We start from the raw sequence: 14,215 nt of genomic DNA, 5'->3' as shown, positions 1-14,215 counted from the left end.
ACAGCTGGTAACGCAATAATGTCGACCCAGATTCTATTGTTGTCGCCCGCCGAAGTGAGGCGGACTACATTTTCGTTACTGACACAAATACCCTGAGCGCTTCCTACCGGTATTATTGTTATTAGCAGTCAGGAGAGCTGTAGGTTATATTGCCTTTCCTGTCGTTGGGGCTGTTACGGCTTCAGCTAACGGCTAAAGAGAGGAGAGGATGCTGAAGACGACGATTGCTTCAAACTACTCCCCGAATATAAGTTGCGTTAAGCGAAAGGCCAAAAATTGTATTTATACACGTGTGCATTGAATTGAAAATGAAAGGGAAAAGATGTCCGGTTCGACAATTTCTTAAATTTTTATTCAATGTTAACTTGGTTTCAGTACAGGAAGTATGTTACACAGACGCACTGCATAATGTGTGGATAAAATAGATTTAGCTAACGCTTGCGTGCGATGTACAGAGCCCTCCGTATACGTGGTAACTAAGACTTGATGCACGCGACTGAACTAACACGTCTCCAAACTAAGATCAACCCCACAGCAGAGGGCTCCCTGTAAAGTAAACCAAACAATGTTCACCTATGTTATCTGCACCTAGCCAGTCTATATACGTACATGTCAGTATATAACTAAATTTAAAGAGAGATGCGTCATTAGCACCATTGTTGATAACCGCTGTAAAGATATCTGTGATTGTATATAAGAAATAAGGACGATATTGCCCCACCTATGGAGGCGTAAATAGTTGATGATAAGCAAAAATGAAAAAGCCGTCGCGTAAGTAAATCTAGTCTATAGCTGTCGACAGACTGTGTCGCACGGACTTCATACAATCGAAGCTTTTCTTACATCGTAAACATAGAATCTACCAAATTGCCCTTCACCAACATCTACTAGTACTACTATGACGATGCGTAGCAGTCGTCATTTTCCGCTAAATTTTAACCAGGCATATACTGTGCTTAATTCATTCGTCATTATGTGGAAATGAACTACACACATATACAATTATATACGTATATATGCGTATTTACGTGCGAAGGCTAAGAACCCATTTAGATTTACAGAGTTATGCCTATCATTGTGCATATGGCATTGCTTAACTTAAAACAAACATAAGGACACATATGCCACTTCCTTGTTTACCAAAGGTGTGTTAGTGTTTCAAACTTTTCCGTAAGTTCTGTTAGGAAAACTTTGCGTGCTAGCAGGAGCGTAACAAGCACATTGACAATGATCACTAGGTTGTTTCGTCACTAGGGTTCCGATACGTTTCACATACACACGCTGGTACTCATAGCAATAACATTTCCTTGTCGTTTTGTACGTATTAATACTTTCTTTCTATCTCTCTCTGTGTGTCCCAAACTCGGGTTATCGCGTTGTGCATCATCAGCTGTAGTGCGCCATGTATCTGCCAATGTAAACCTATTCATCGTTTTCTCTGCGAAGCGATGTCCGATGTTCTTCTCGTCGTGGCTCTGCTGAGAATCGCCCAGTAATTGACAAGGCGATGTCCCAATAGATGGTGGTGTTCGACGACGACACCGAACGTCGAATAGTCAGTACTCTAGCTTGCTGCCGTTGGTGCTATTTTTGTTGTTGGTGCTGCTGCAATTACTACCGAGGCTGTGGTATGATTTGGCCGCGGGGGCGCACCGGTTAACTTTACCCGTCCTAACTTCCCTGCCCATTGCAATAGGCCATTCGAACCGTTATCACGTGACAGAGTTCACCGAAAGGCGTCGTCTGCCATATATCTGGGGGCGGTTGTGTCCCGTTGGGACGCGTGGGACGTCGGGAATCATCCAGATGGCCGTAAGCGTTAGCCGCGCGGTAACACTGCTCCAAAGCGCCGAAACGCCATCACCTGATCAGCAACAGGCCGCAACGTCCAGCTCTTCTGCGTCAGGAGCTGCTGGCTCGATCGACTCTTCTGATGTGCTCTTTTTTTTTTTGTAAGAAATTGTCGATATACGCCATAAGGCAACTTCTCGTGCGATTTCATGCCCTTCGTTAAAGGCATGCGACGTACACATACAAAGCAATGGAGCACAGCCATACTATTTCTAGATTTAAATACAAGCTCTTGGCGGACCGACGACATTGTTGTGACAGGTGCGCCCGAAAAACATAACGCCGTGGTTTACGTCGAAAAAGAAAGCACTTTTTATGGTGTTTTTTTTCCTTTTTTTTTGTTAGATTCAATGTGTTCTATTAGGCTAGTGCTGTAGACCTACTAATCAGGTTAGCGCGATAATTCCATTGCACTTGTTACGCTACAATTAGGAGGTCCGTTTGGAAAAATTTATATTGCATGTATACAAGTGAAAGACAAAATAATGAAAGATTACATTAGTATGAGGGTGGACTATTTTATCTATGCAGACAGCAGCCTACAAAAATAACTTGATTCACGTTGACTGTACATTTAGGCTCAAAAAAAAAGTTGAAAGATTTTGTGGAATCAACAGTTTGACAATGACTATTTCGTCAAGATTAAGTGATGCGTCAATGGGCAAATATTTACCAACATCAAACGTTGACGGATAGCATAAGTGTCCGTTATCGTGATATGGGCAACACGGTTTCTGTGCGACCTTCAATAGAGATTATCCACTGTTAGGCAGGAAATTAAGCTGAAACTACCTGAAATATACCTGCTGTGAATTGAATAAGTGTATATAGTTGTTTTTTCTATAACAGAAAAACATATGGAAGTTAAAATGTTTGGAATAACGATCGTCTTCAGTGTGTTAAATCACGGCAAAGGGAAATTTCAGGCAAGCATTCGTAGCTTTCCTGATGGCTATGCGGAATAGCTTAGAAGTGGGGTGCTATGAATTTTAATAGATTTCGTGAACAACTGTTGTGTGTCTGTGTGAAGTTAGTAGAACTTAACAGCCATGATCCATCCCACAACTTTGTGCCCAGGCTCGAATGTTTGAAAGATACGTGACAATCGATAAACCTCTACGGACACGTATCGGGCATGAACATAGAAGAAAAAAAACAATATGAATTACTTATCGGTGTCGTGTGGTTAATTCGTTCGGAGGTAAGATGTTAGGATATTATAATAGCGGAGTAAATAGAAATGCCGATAAAAAAAAAGCAGATGCTAGTTGTTCTGCAATGCCAACAGCAGCGGCAGATAAAGCTTTATTTTAGTAAGAAAAAAAAGCGAGCTCGTCCTACTTTTTGTTTAAAGCCTTTGCGAGTTTCGTACGGTTCGTTTTCTAATAACTCGAGGTCGGAATATCATGCATCAACAAACGTATAGTCCGTTTAACATTCTGACTGGCTTAACCATTGCTCTGCAGGCTGATTGCATGTCAGGGCTAGACAAGGAATGGCCTGATTCTTAGCCAAAAAGATTTTCTTATGTAAGCTGACGCTTTCTTGGGCGCCATTTAGGCGCGACAGCTCTTTTGAATGTAGCTATACGAAATGGGTATCTGACAAACACTGCTGGGAATTTTCAAGTATTTCAAAGCAATCTACATTCAGTGAATAGGGCGCATTTGTCAAAGAAGGCTCTCTTTGGATCGTAACGGCCACGTGATCATACCTAAAGGCATGTGTGCATAACTGAAGGTACACGTCCCTAATAGACATTGGCTAATGACAAATGCTGAACAAAGTCGTCTTAAATTATCATATTAAGTCAAAGCATAGGAATATAATTTTACATATAGCGTCAAAAAAACTACAAGATACGAAACCCTATCCGACTTCAAATACCGAGCCATTTGCTATGAACGTCGACAGTACTCGTGATAACAGTTAGTATTATTCCAGATGAACCCGTCGTGACCCTATCAGGCAACTGTTAGATCGGAGCAATCGATTCAGTCGCTAGAAATCTTCAGGAAGAGATTATTATTAGCTTGTTAAGCAATGTGGAATAGTTTGTGTGCTTTGTCAAGCACAGGACGGCTAGAGGAGGAATAAGGCAAAGGTTTACCTAAGCCATAGGCACACAGACAGACAAACGGACTGTTAGTGTTGTTGTTGTTGTCTAATTGACTGATAAATGAATTGATCGATGAGTTAACGCTAGTCCTGAAGTGCAATAAGCTTTGCAGTGGTAAGCGGGCCCGAACGCGATGGACAGATCGTACCACTATTACCACTGGGCCTGTGGGGTACAGCAAGCTACAACTTAGCATTTGTATTGGCTTTAATGTCCTGATCCTGTGAGAGAATGTGAGCAGTTAATTTGTTGACGCAAGGAAGCCGGCGAGACCAATACAATGAGAACAAAATAAATGAATAATAATAATAATCTGTATGTAATTTGCAATATTTTGGCGAAAACCAGGAAGCGTTTGGCTACACAGTAGAAACTATTCGTGATCACGCATAGTACTCATATATACATAGAAGGGTGCGTTAGGGCAAGCAAACGCTTATTTTGTACAGTACGGGGAACGACTACATGGTGAAGTTTTTAATATAACTTTGTTTTGTTTGAAGGCCATCATCGTTAATGAACTACGTGCACGAACGGTTGTTTTTTTCGATGGCCTGATCCAATCTGAGACATTCTGTGGCACTACTGCGCATTGGCTGATGAATTATAAATCGCCTGTCTTTTTTTTTCGCCTGTTGAGACTTATCGGTTGATAGCGTCGAAGGAAAAACGCAGATGCGCACACCATTGAGAGGACCCTTGGGCAATGCCCTGTTCTTTATCTAGACAAGGTGGCAAGATTTACATAAGTCTGCATGCTTCATATGCATATCGGGTCGAGCTTGTTTTTCCTAACAGAAAACACAGATATAGAGTAACCACATAATCCTGCAGCCTTTGCATCACATATGAATTCCCATGCATGCATCGTTTAGCAATTATATACACACATATATATATAAGGGAAGGTGGAACCGTATGGGACAGCAAAGAATTTTTTCGGCTTTTGTTGAATGATGAATGAAGAAGTAAAATAACCACCTCATTCTCTACTGCACTTTCGCCTCTTCCAAACAGACATTTTCACAGGCAAATCAATTTTTAACCAAACGCAAGTTTATAGAAATTGAGTTTATGAGTTGTGTTGCACCGCCGTCCTAGCGGCTAGATGGGACAGATGGATCGATTGCCTTTCGAGCATATACGAGATTGGGTACTGTCGATGTTTTAGGCCGAAGTGGTAACTAGTTTCAGAGTACAACTTAGCTTAGTAGCAGTACGTGTGTGTATACACGTCAAACTATGACCTTGTAGTTTTGCACTCGTTGCTCCGAAAGGAAATTTCGAAGACTTTACTGGCATGACGCATTGTTCGAACGAAACGGCACCGTCCGTACACGTATCGCTTTGCGAGTAATCATGGCCGGATTTACCGTGGGTTATTGTTCGTACCAAGATCATGCACAACCACAGTAGTTAAATAGGTTCCGGTCTGATCAAATCCACTTTGGAGAACGTTACGTTCCTCGGTACAGTCTCCCCTTTCTTTAACAACAAACAAAATAAAACTCGTTGACGTTCCGCCATCTGCTACGACACAGAACATTATGCACATGTCGAATCATCACCTTTGATTTGTACAATTTGTCAGTGAATGATTAAAAAGCATCGACTTCTCTAACCATAATCACGGCCATTTCTAAGAAGAAAAGCATTTTACCCTTAGCTTTACGCGACATCATTAGAAGCTCGTATAGTTCCACCTCTGGCCCGTGTAACCTTACCTTGTGGCGCTATATGGGCCAACGACATAGAAATCGTAGTCAGTCTGTTTCGGCCACGTAGTACAACAATCTTTCACGATTATATACATATATATATATTGACAAAGGAAACCCAGTGAATTGCTATTGAATGAGCGCCTGTTGTAGTGTCCATCGAAACGTACTGCTCCGGCCCCCACAGCGTAACGACATCTGACACATTTTTGTCTCGGATACGCATTAGTTTCCGTAACAATAATAGAGAAAAAAAAAAGAAGAGGAAAACAAGACCTGTTGTTGGTAACAGGGAAATGATTAGGCCGATCCGATTGAATTCTCTACTGTTGTTGTCGTTGTCTCGAGAAGTCACCGACTGCACTGGCAAAAGCAGTTGTTGCCGTCGCAGGCATCACAGCGACTGCCAGGTCCTGCCTATCTGTGCATTTTTCTTCCTTTACTTGCTACTTTTCTCTCCCGTGATCAGCCGACAGGTGCTGAGTTTCTAATTGTAATGGCGAGTATATATAATACTATAGTATTTGAATAAAATTGAATGACGGCCGACAGACTGGCTGCGTCAATGATTTATTGATTGTCTGAAACGCTGTTGTAGGACTGACTGGGACGTTGCAGTGCTGCGCCCACAGCCATTCGGCACAAGGAGCGAAGTGGCACCAACCGCCATATTGTAATCTAAGTTACGTCGACAAAAATGGAAATAATAGGTGTCGTTGGTAGTTTTAATAGACTTTTTGCTATACACGGCTTCTGGCGCTACTGTTGCTAATATATCCGATCGCAGCGACATCAATACGATATCGCTGATAGTAGCCATATCGTGCTACGTAAACTAAACAGACATTAAAGATCAAGCTGACACGGTATGTACGTGCATAAATTTATAACTGACCAATGGCATAGACTTCACGACGGTTATAATTAACGAGAGAGAGAAAAACAACTGTCACAGACCACCTAAATGGCCAGTTAAGAGGAGGCTCCGAAGCAGGCAGTAAATGAAAAAACAGTAGATCTCGCAGTGCCGTAAACAATGCTTATTGCATAACGATTACCTTTACTATTTCTATTGCATAGTGCATGGCGAGTTCATGTATGGGTGGGTACTAGCCGACCAACCGATGGACAGCTGCTGCCGCCGATAACTAAGTCTGTCCATGGTAGCCATTGTCGTCGCTCGATACTGCGCGCAACTCTAACACAATAACGAAAACTTATTACTACAAACACTGCTGACATTTTAGGCAACAGCAAACGGCACGACGAGCCCACGTCGCACTACGCTGAGCGGGAACTGCGGCAGCAGCAGTGACTATTAAATCTATACATACATAGGTGTAATAGCATTATTATTATTATGGCTTGATCGTGTGGAACGAACGATTTGAGCGTTCGATTTTCCCTCTGCGGCTGCTGACGACACTTGCGGCACCAGCGGACTGTGGCAGTACCGCTGCTTTTGCTGGTGGTTGTGATGGTAGCCGTAGTAATGCAACTATCACTGCGATCATGGTTGACTTTGGCGCAGGGCGGAGTCATAACGATTGACGACGTCCCATTGGCCATTGCCGTCTCCGCTCTGCTCAACTCCATGGCCGCTGCCGCCGCCGCCGCCGCCGCCGCTGCCGCCGCCGCCGCCGCCGCCGCCGTCGTCGTTGTCGTCGTCGTCGTCATCGCTGCTGGTAGGGGCGGCAGTAGCGATGGTGGTGCTGCTTCTGCTAATAGTGGTAGTCGGCAGCTATAAATCCAAGGGCCCTGAATGGCGACCGAAATGCTAACTACTAGAATCGGTCATCAGGCGAGGAACAAGCGCCAGGAACGATAACAACAATAAAAAGGAAGCAGGCGATCTGTCGAACGTTGATGATGGCTGCGATGACTTCGACCACGACGACAAACGAACTGGCGCAGCAATTGCATTATTCTCTGTGTTACTGTTGCTATGATTCCTATTATGATTCTCCCAGTAGAGACCTTGTCGCCATGGTCAGCCTGCATTTTGCCTGCCTTTCTACAACTACTAGTACTGCTACTACGAACTCTGCCGAAGCTGAAGCATCCCATACACGCGCTAATGGAAGCTGTTCATACATGTAATATAAACATGACTTAGTAACCAATAAATGGTGCCGGTCGCCGGCTTGGTCAACACCAACGTAACTCAGGGCCATTTGTAACTGATTGCCGGAAACATCAACATTATCGCACCTTCTGAACATCCCAGCTTTTTACATCAGCATCAGCGGCAACAACAATTGGGTTTTTGTGGATTGTATGTGTTTAATATTGCTGGCGGCGGTAGAACATGAACCGGAGAGGGGCAGTGATTATGAATGGAAATATAGATTGATAACTGTGTTATTTTATCTTTTCCACGTTTTATTTGTCCCGTCCAAATGTTTGCCCGAAGAAAGACGCTTAATCTTCATTAGTTTCTTGTAAAAGCCATCTCGAATTGGCATAAGGAAATCGGGACGAGATCAAAAACCTATATGAAACGAACTATCGGCCTCATTCGTCTGTCCTAATGACAATAGCTACCAGGGAAAGTGAAAAAGCCTAACAGAGGACGACGGCCTTCCAAGTCTCGATAACCGTAGCGTAAGTGAACCCGACGTTGATCGTTTCGAGTTTGAATTATCTATTTGTTGCGGTCCCAATTATTGAACGACGCCACGTCAGTGGAAGAATTGACTTTTTTTCAGACAGAAATTGTTGTCTGACAACAGTTAGACGGCAACGAAGAACAGTTGCAGCCGACGCAATGTTGCTTAAGCAATTCTAGGAAGCGTCAAGCAATTGTGGCAGAAGGTGGCAGGTAAAGACAAAAGCCCCTGTAGCCTTCATCGCAGCTGAATTCGGGGTTATTGATTCGTATTGAGAATATCGCGCCCGAACAACTCTTACGACTTCTGCTGCTGTTACGGTTGTTGTTGTTTTTCGTTTACTTGATATCCTTTGAAGCGTCGAGGTCCGTCAGTTTGGGAGCACGGGGTCGCTGAGCATCATCTGACCGATTTGCAGAGCCCCTTGCGGGAGATTCTCATCTTGCTTCATACGCCCTGTCAGTGGTCACGACGCTGACAGGTGGTTCTAACCGCAACAGCTCCACGGACAGAAAAAAAAACGGACGGACGCCATAACCGCTGACGACTGTGAACAGAGCGGTGCACAGTGCAGACAGTTAGTCGCGATGCACGAGCTGCATATATATATGTATGTAGACAGACAAAGGGGAGAGAACGAAAGCGCCGATATTATTGAGCTGAACATGAAGACAAGCGGGAAGATAGAACACAAAGAAGCCATCGGCCCTAAGTATCAACGTCTGTTTGCATCTGAATAGTTGACTAGCCTCGCTCAAGTAGGCGACAACAGCTCGGGACGGCAGTCGTTGGATCGGTGTAGTTTTTGCTGCTGTGACAGTACTGAATATGCATTTGAGGAGACCGATGGTGGGGAAATGTTGTTAGTGTCACCGCCAAAGAAAGTAGAGAGAAAGAGAGAGAGAGAGTGTGTGAGAGAGAGAGGGGGGGAGAGGGAGGAGAGAGAGAGCGGGGGGGACATTCGAAGTCCGAGTGTCAACTCTGTAAATCCATTATTAGCCTGTAGTAGTGCGCTGGTTTTTTTTTACGAAGACACATAGCAAGCAAACAGACAGGTAGACTGAGTAGCTGGCGAATAGGTAGTCGGCAGGGCAAAATATACATAATGTATTATAAACAAAACGATTCAACTAAGAGGGGTTTTTCTCATTCTGCTATTGTCGAACTCATCGCCTTATCGGTCGGCGAACAGCTGGAAACAAATCTTTGAAAACGCGCGCACAGATCCATAAATAAACCAACTTACGGATAGCCACGGATGAATAAAATTAGCTGTCGATCTACGAACAAAAAGAACACGAAATAGTGGACGAAAAATTCCACGTGACCTGATACGTTTCCCTGCTAAAAAATAAATCCTACGTTTTGGAATATATAAATCTGGTTCTAGATACATATGTTCCTAGGAAAGGTCGTCCAGGTACGCGATTGACAGATCAGCAGTAAAAGGATCGGGCGACTGCATCTGCCGTAATTAAAGCTATTGCCAAACAAGCTGCTGGTTATCGTCTGAGAGAAAAAAAAGCCAATGCAATTTTACCAACAACGTGTACAACAGCCAACGGAGTTAACGATAATAGTAATAACATAATGACAACGACAACAATAACAAGCTGGCAGATGAAGCACAGCCTTCCTCTCATTTACTTTTACCACTAAATTTATCCCAATAAAGTAGTATCTGGCTGGCAATTAGTGCTCGAATAGAGCGGAACACGGTTTCCCTGGCCCAATCACGTCAGCAGATCCTGATTGCCCAGATGCGTTGTGATCGGTGACAAGCGAAAAGCAACGCTGGAAGGAGAATTGGCTCGTATAATATAATATATAGATTAGGCCTCTGCGTTTGGCTTTAAATAAATAAAATCGTTATCGTTTAAAGTCGAAATTGAAACTATCGTTTTGTTGTATCATCATCGCATTAGGTGTTTTTTTTTCGTTGCTTTTCATCATCAAGATGACTATTGGTATAGGCGGTGCGGTAACGTCTGCGGAAAGGTAGTTCTGTCGTGAGGCAGCACAACGGCAACGACACTAACAATAATGATGCGAAATCGATGTTTATTGATCTTGTAGCTGATCAGTTTTTTTTTTCTCTAGCGAGATCCAAAGGAATCAATAGTCGGTAACACAAGTGGCAAAGGTACTATCAGAAGCATTAGTGCTATCGAAAAGGTTCACTAGTGGTATTGGGCCGGCTACGTGTTGGACCTACGTTACAAGCAGAACTAGACATGTACATCGTGTACGTTATACGCTCTATGGGGGCACCGTGTGCCGCTGTTTAAATGGCCTCAAGAGCCATTCAAAAAAATAATTGCCCTCATGAATGGTACTATTAAAGGAGCGTATCGTTCATAAAACCGACAAGTAGACACAATGGAGAAAAACATACAAATCCCTGTCACTATTATCATTATAATCGCGCTTACTCTCTGGTTATTTTTCGAATGCCAGCAATATAGCCATGCGGTGCGCTAATAACGAAATTCAATAGAATCTGAGCCGCACGCGAAACCATATTAGAGCAGCTGAAAAAATAATATATATATATATACATGTAGCAAATAATAATGATACACAAATAATAAAAATGAATACAGAAGTTCGAGTTTCCGTGGTTTTGCGGCATATAAGGACAGGTAAATGTCTTGAAGGTCTTCAAAATAAAGCTAAAACTGTAGTATAGCAGAAATTGTTTGCTAAGTCACGTTTTTTGGCATTCAAGCATATATTTTTTATCCTAAGTAAATATTCTACCTATATCTCGTATCGAATCGGTACGATATTAAACTTGAGAACTTTTTAACGCCATTGTTGTTCCCGTTTCCGTCTGCATCTGTTTGCTCTCGTTATTTGTGCTGCTGCTGCTGCTGCTGCTGCTGCCGCTGCTGCTGCTGCTGTCCTGAAAGGTTCATTCGCATCGCTCTATTGAAAGCCCTGTATAATAATACATACGAATCACATCTAGATCTACGATGAAACTAGAGAGCCTTGGCTTGCTAATACGATATATATGACATTTATATTTAATGTCCATCGAATACTACACTGTTCTTTCGTTTTCGTTTGGTGATTTACATTTTCGTATGATGCTAAGGGCTTCGTGGTAACCTGAACACTACCAGACTCTTTTATGCAACGTCAGCTGACGTGTTTCTTTTCTAAGTAAATTTGAACTTTTATTTGTTCTTTGTTTTTTTTTTTTTTTTTTTACTATTTCTTGTCTTTCTTTTATTTTCTCATAGGTTAACCCTCTTTCTCTTCGATTCTGACGTGCACCTGATAAACGAATGCTTGTTTGAAGGAACAAGGAGACTGGCACTATCCGTATCCATAACAAGTGCTTGGCACGCGTTAAACGGCCAAATGTTGTTGTTTTGCCGTGACTAAACGTTTCCGTCGTCCCATAGGGCTCATATGCAGTGATGTACAACCTTCATTATCGGCAAAGCAAGGAACAATTTTAGAGTATGTCACCTCGTCAACGATGTGAATGTTGTTATATAGCTGGTGTTGGCATACGTTGAACAATGTCATCGCTTGTCGACCGTCGACCACGGAACAGATATATTGAATTTTCAGCCGTTGCCATTTGTTCATATATCCCTGTGCGACATGGTTATACTGCGTCAGAGCAGATATGAAACAATGCTGATTGATCTGCGACGCGTTTACAGATCCTTCGCCGATTCGTTCGCAGGTTCGATATGAGGCCAAACGAATGGTGCATTCGACGAAGTAGGCTCACTGGGCCTGGTTATTAAGAATACGTGCAATGCCATCGATGATCCATCATCATTCGTTCAATATCTGCTATTAATTATACTCGGACTATCTATCATTTCCTCCGTGCGTTTAAACATCGTCAACGAGCTTGAAAAGCTAGCATTATTCTAAGAAGCAGAAAACAGCAAACCATTAGCAGTGTATGCGCCCACACCAATCTATACGCTACACTTTTTACCCTGCTGCTTGTAGCCGTAGACATGATAGCTGACGTTGGAACGTTGCTCAAGGCGAAAGAACTAGAGGGAAGATGGGAAAGTAGAGGGGTCTGAGACAGGAGGGACGACGGGTAAAATATAAAGATGTAGGTGATTCGATATTTATGGTAAACAACATCTTCACTAGATGTTCTATGAGGATTTATTACAAAACGACTAGTCCGGCTACGAAACAGGCAGATACTAATGCCGGCTGATTGTCGGTTATAATTCGAACTTGTTGCGAGGCGCATGGTATACTTAGAGGTTCAGTTTGCAGGCTCGTGTTCGCTATCTGGCGTTCAATAATAGAGGCCATCGGCCGCTGACAAAGAATACCGTTGGTGAAATTAACTCGTCGGACAATTAAATAGTTATTATATACGAGGAATATGGCTGGACCCACACCCACGTTCGCCCTGGGCGTATCCCACCTCTACGCTTTCTCACGCTAACTTTCTTTCTGTTCCCCGTGACACCCCTCACACCCCATTTTTCCTGAACCTACCTTCTCAACTGCACAAACTGCTATGAAACAATCAGGCGGTTGACGGCGATATTCGGCCTCCGCCGCCGCCGCCGCCGCCGACGATGATGGCCATGACGCTCATTACGATGGGGATGCTGATCACAACGAGAGTGCTCCAGTAACCGGAGTTCCTGGGATTTTCGTTTTTCTACAGTACTACTATCGCAAGATCGGCTTCGTAAAAGCTTACGAGTTTCGATGAATGCCTGAAACTGAATGAATATCACGGACATATCGGGGCTCTAAGACGATACGGAATACTGACGACGACGACGACGACGACTTTTCCGGCTTAGCGTCTTAAGCGAAAGAAACAACATCGGCGGTGGTAGCGGCGGCAAAAATAGTCTATCTATTTATTTATCGAATTGCGATAGGAGCCTATGGGGAAAAAGATACGGACAGGAATGATTGCCGTTGTCTGTTTTTCCATCAGTGCGTTCAACGCCGGTCAAGATCAATGGGAGTGTGGCGAGGCTGACGATGGAGGCTAGCGACGAATTTCTACTCGCCGTCAGTGTGACTTCCGTGGTTGGCAGCTCGATCGTTTTTCCCTCGCAAAAATGATTAATGAGCCTTTGTTTTCGGCCCTAACCAGGCGTCATCGAGCTAAAGTTCTGTGAAGTGATGCCGCTTATCTCTATACATGGATGCGTCGTTATGCCAATCAGACAGCAGTGGTATAAAGTGCGAACGGGCAAGTGTCACAAGACAAATTTGTGCTTTTCCTTTTCCCGAAAGTGGGCCTCCACGCCCACTTGGAAAATGGTGCATCTCACTGGCAAGCATTACTCCGTAGTGTTTTAGGTTTTCGCCAGAAGACGCAGAAGGGACGACCATTTTTTGCCAGCAATTTGTTATTATTTTATTTGCGCAAGAGATTACCGCTACTGAGACTTTGTTAGAGCTATAATACCCAGTCATGAGGCTACAAACGATAGAACAGATCTGCTCAACAGATTTACGGCGACGATTCGTATTTTCTTCCAACAGCAACAACATATTGTAATGTTACCCGCAGAGCACATACAAATCGAGATATTAGTTAATACAGGTTTTCTATATAAAAAAAAATGAGAAAGAGCATTCGAACTGATAGTTAGCTCAAAAGAAACCTGTCATGGTTACCTTGTTTTATCTAAAACGTACCCTTATAGTTCACTTTTTCCGTACCATTTCTTTAAGTTGTCTTATCGAGAATAACTCCCTCAAGTTTGCTGTGCACCTATATTAGTTGTAAGCCAAACGCGGTTACCATCATCCACTGGTTCGCGTGTAGAAACAATTCATAGTAGATTATAGGATATTACAGTAACAAAATTAAGACAATTGGTTAATATAAGATGAAAGCCTTCCTATTTATTCTAGATGATATACACACACAGGGATCGCTATCACGGGCG

The 14,215-nt window shown here is 43.1% G+C and overlaps 1 protein-coding gene and 1 long non-coding RNA gene across 2 annotated transcripts in view; one reads left to right on the top strand and one right to left on the bottom strand.

The window, feature by feature from the left end:
• Positions 1-14,215, top strand: part of LOC111251135 (uncharacterized) — a 36,425-nt gene that overhangs the window by 9,055 nt on the left and 13,155 nt on the right. The gene's annotated exons all lie outside the window — the stretch shown is intronic.
• LOC147755261 (uncharacterized) lies at positions 331-7,050 on the bottom strand. The gene is made up of 2 exons (XR_015328274.1): positions 6,747-7,050; positions 331-546 (listed from the first exon to the last, which is right to left on the bottom strand). It is a non-coding gene; the product is annotated as an uncharacterized LOC147755261 (long non-coding RNA).

This window comes from Varroa destructor, unplaced genomic scaffold (genome assembly GCF_002443255.2).
Source record: "Varroa destructor unplaced genomic scaffold, Vdes_3.0 BEIS01000005.1, whole genome shotgun sequence".
Taxonomy (NCBI): domain Eukaryota; kingdom Metazoa; phylum Arthropoda; class Arachnida; order Mesostigmata; family Varroidae; genus Varroa; species Varroa destructor.
Note: the sequence above shows the minus strand (reverse complement) of the source record. Positions and strands in the feature narration are given on the sequence as shown.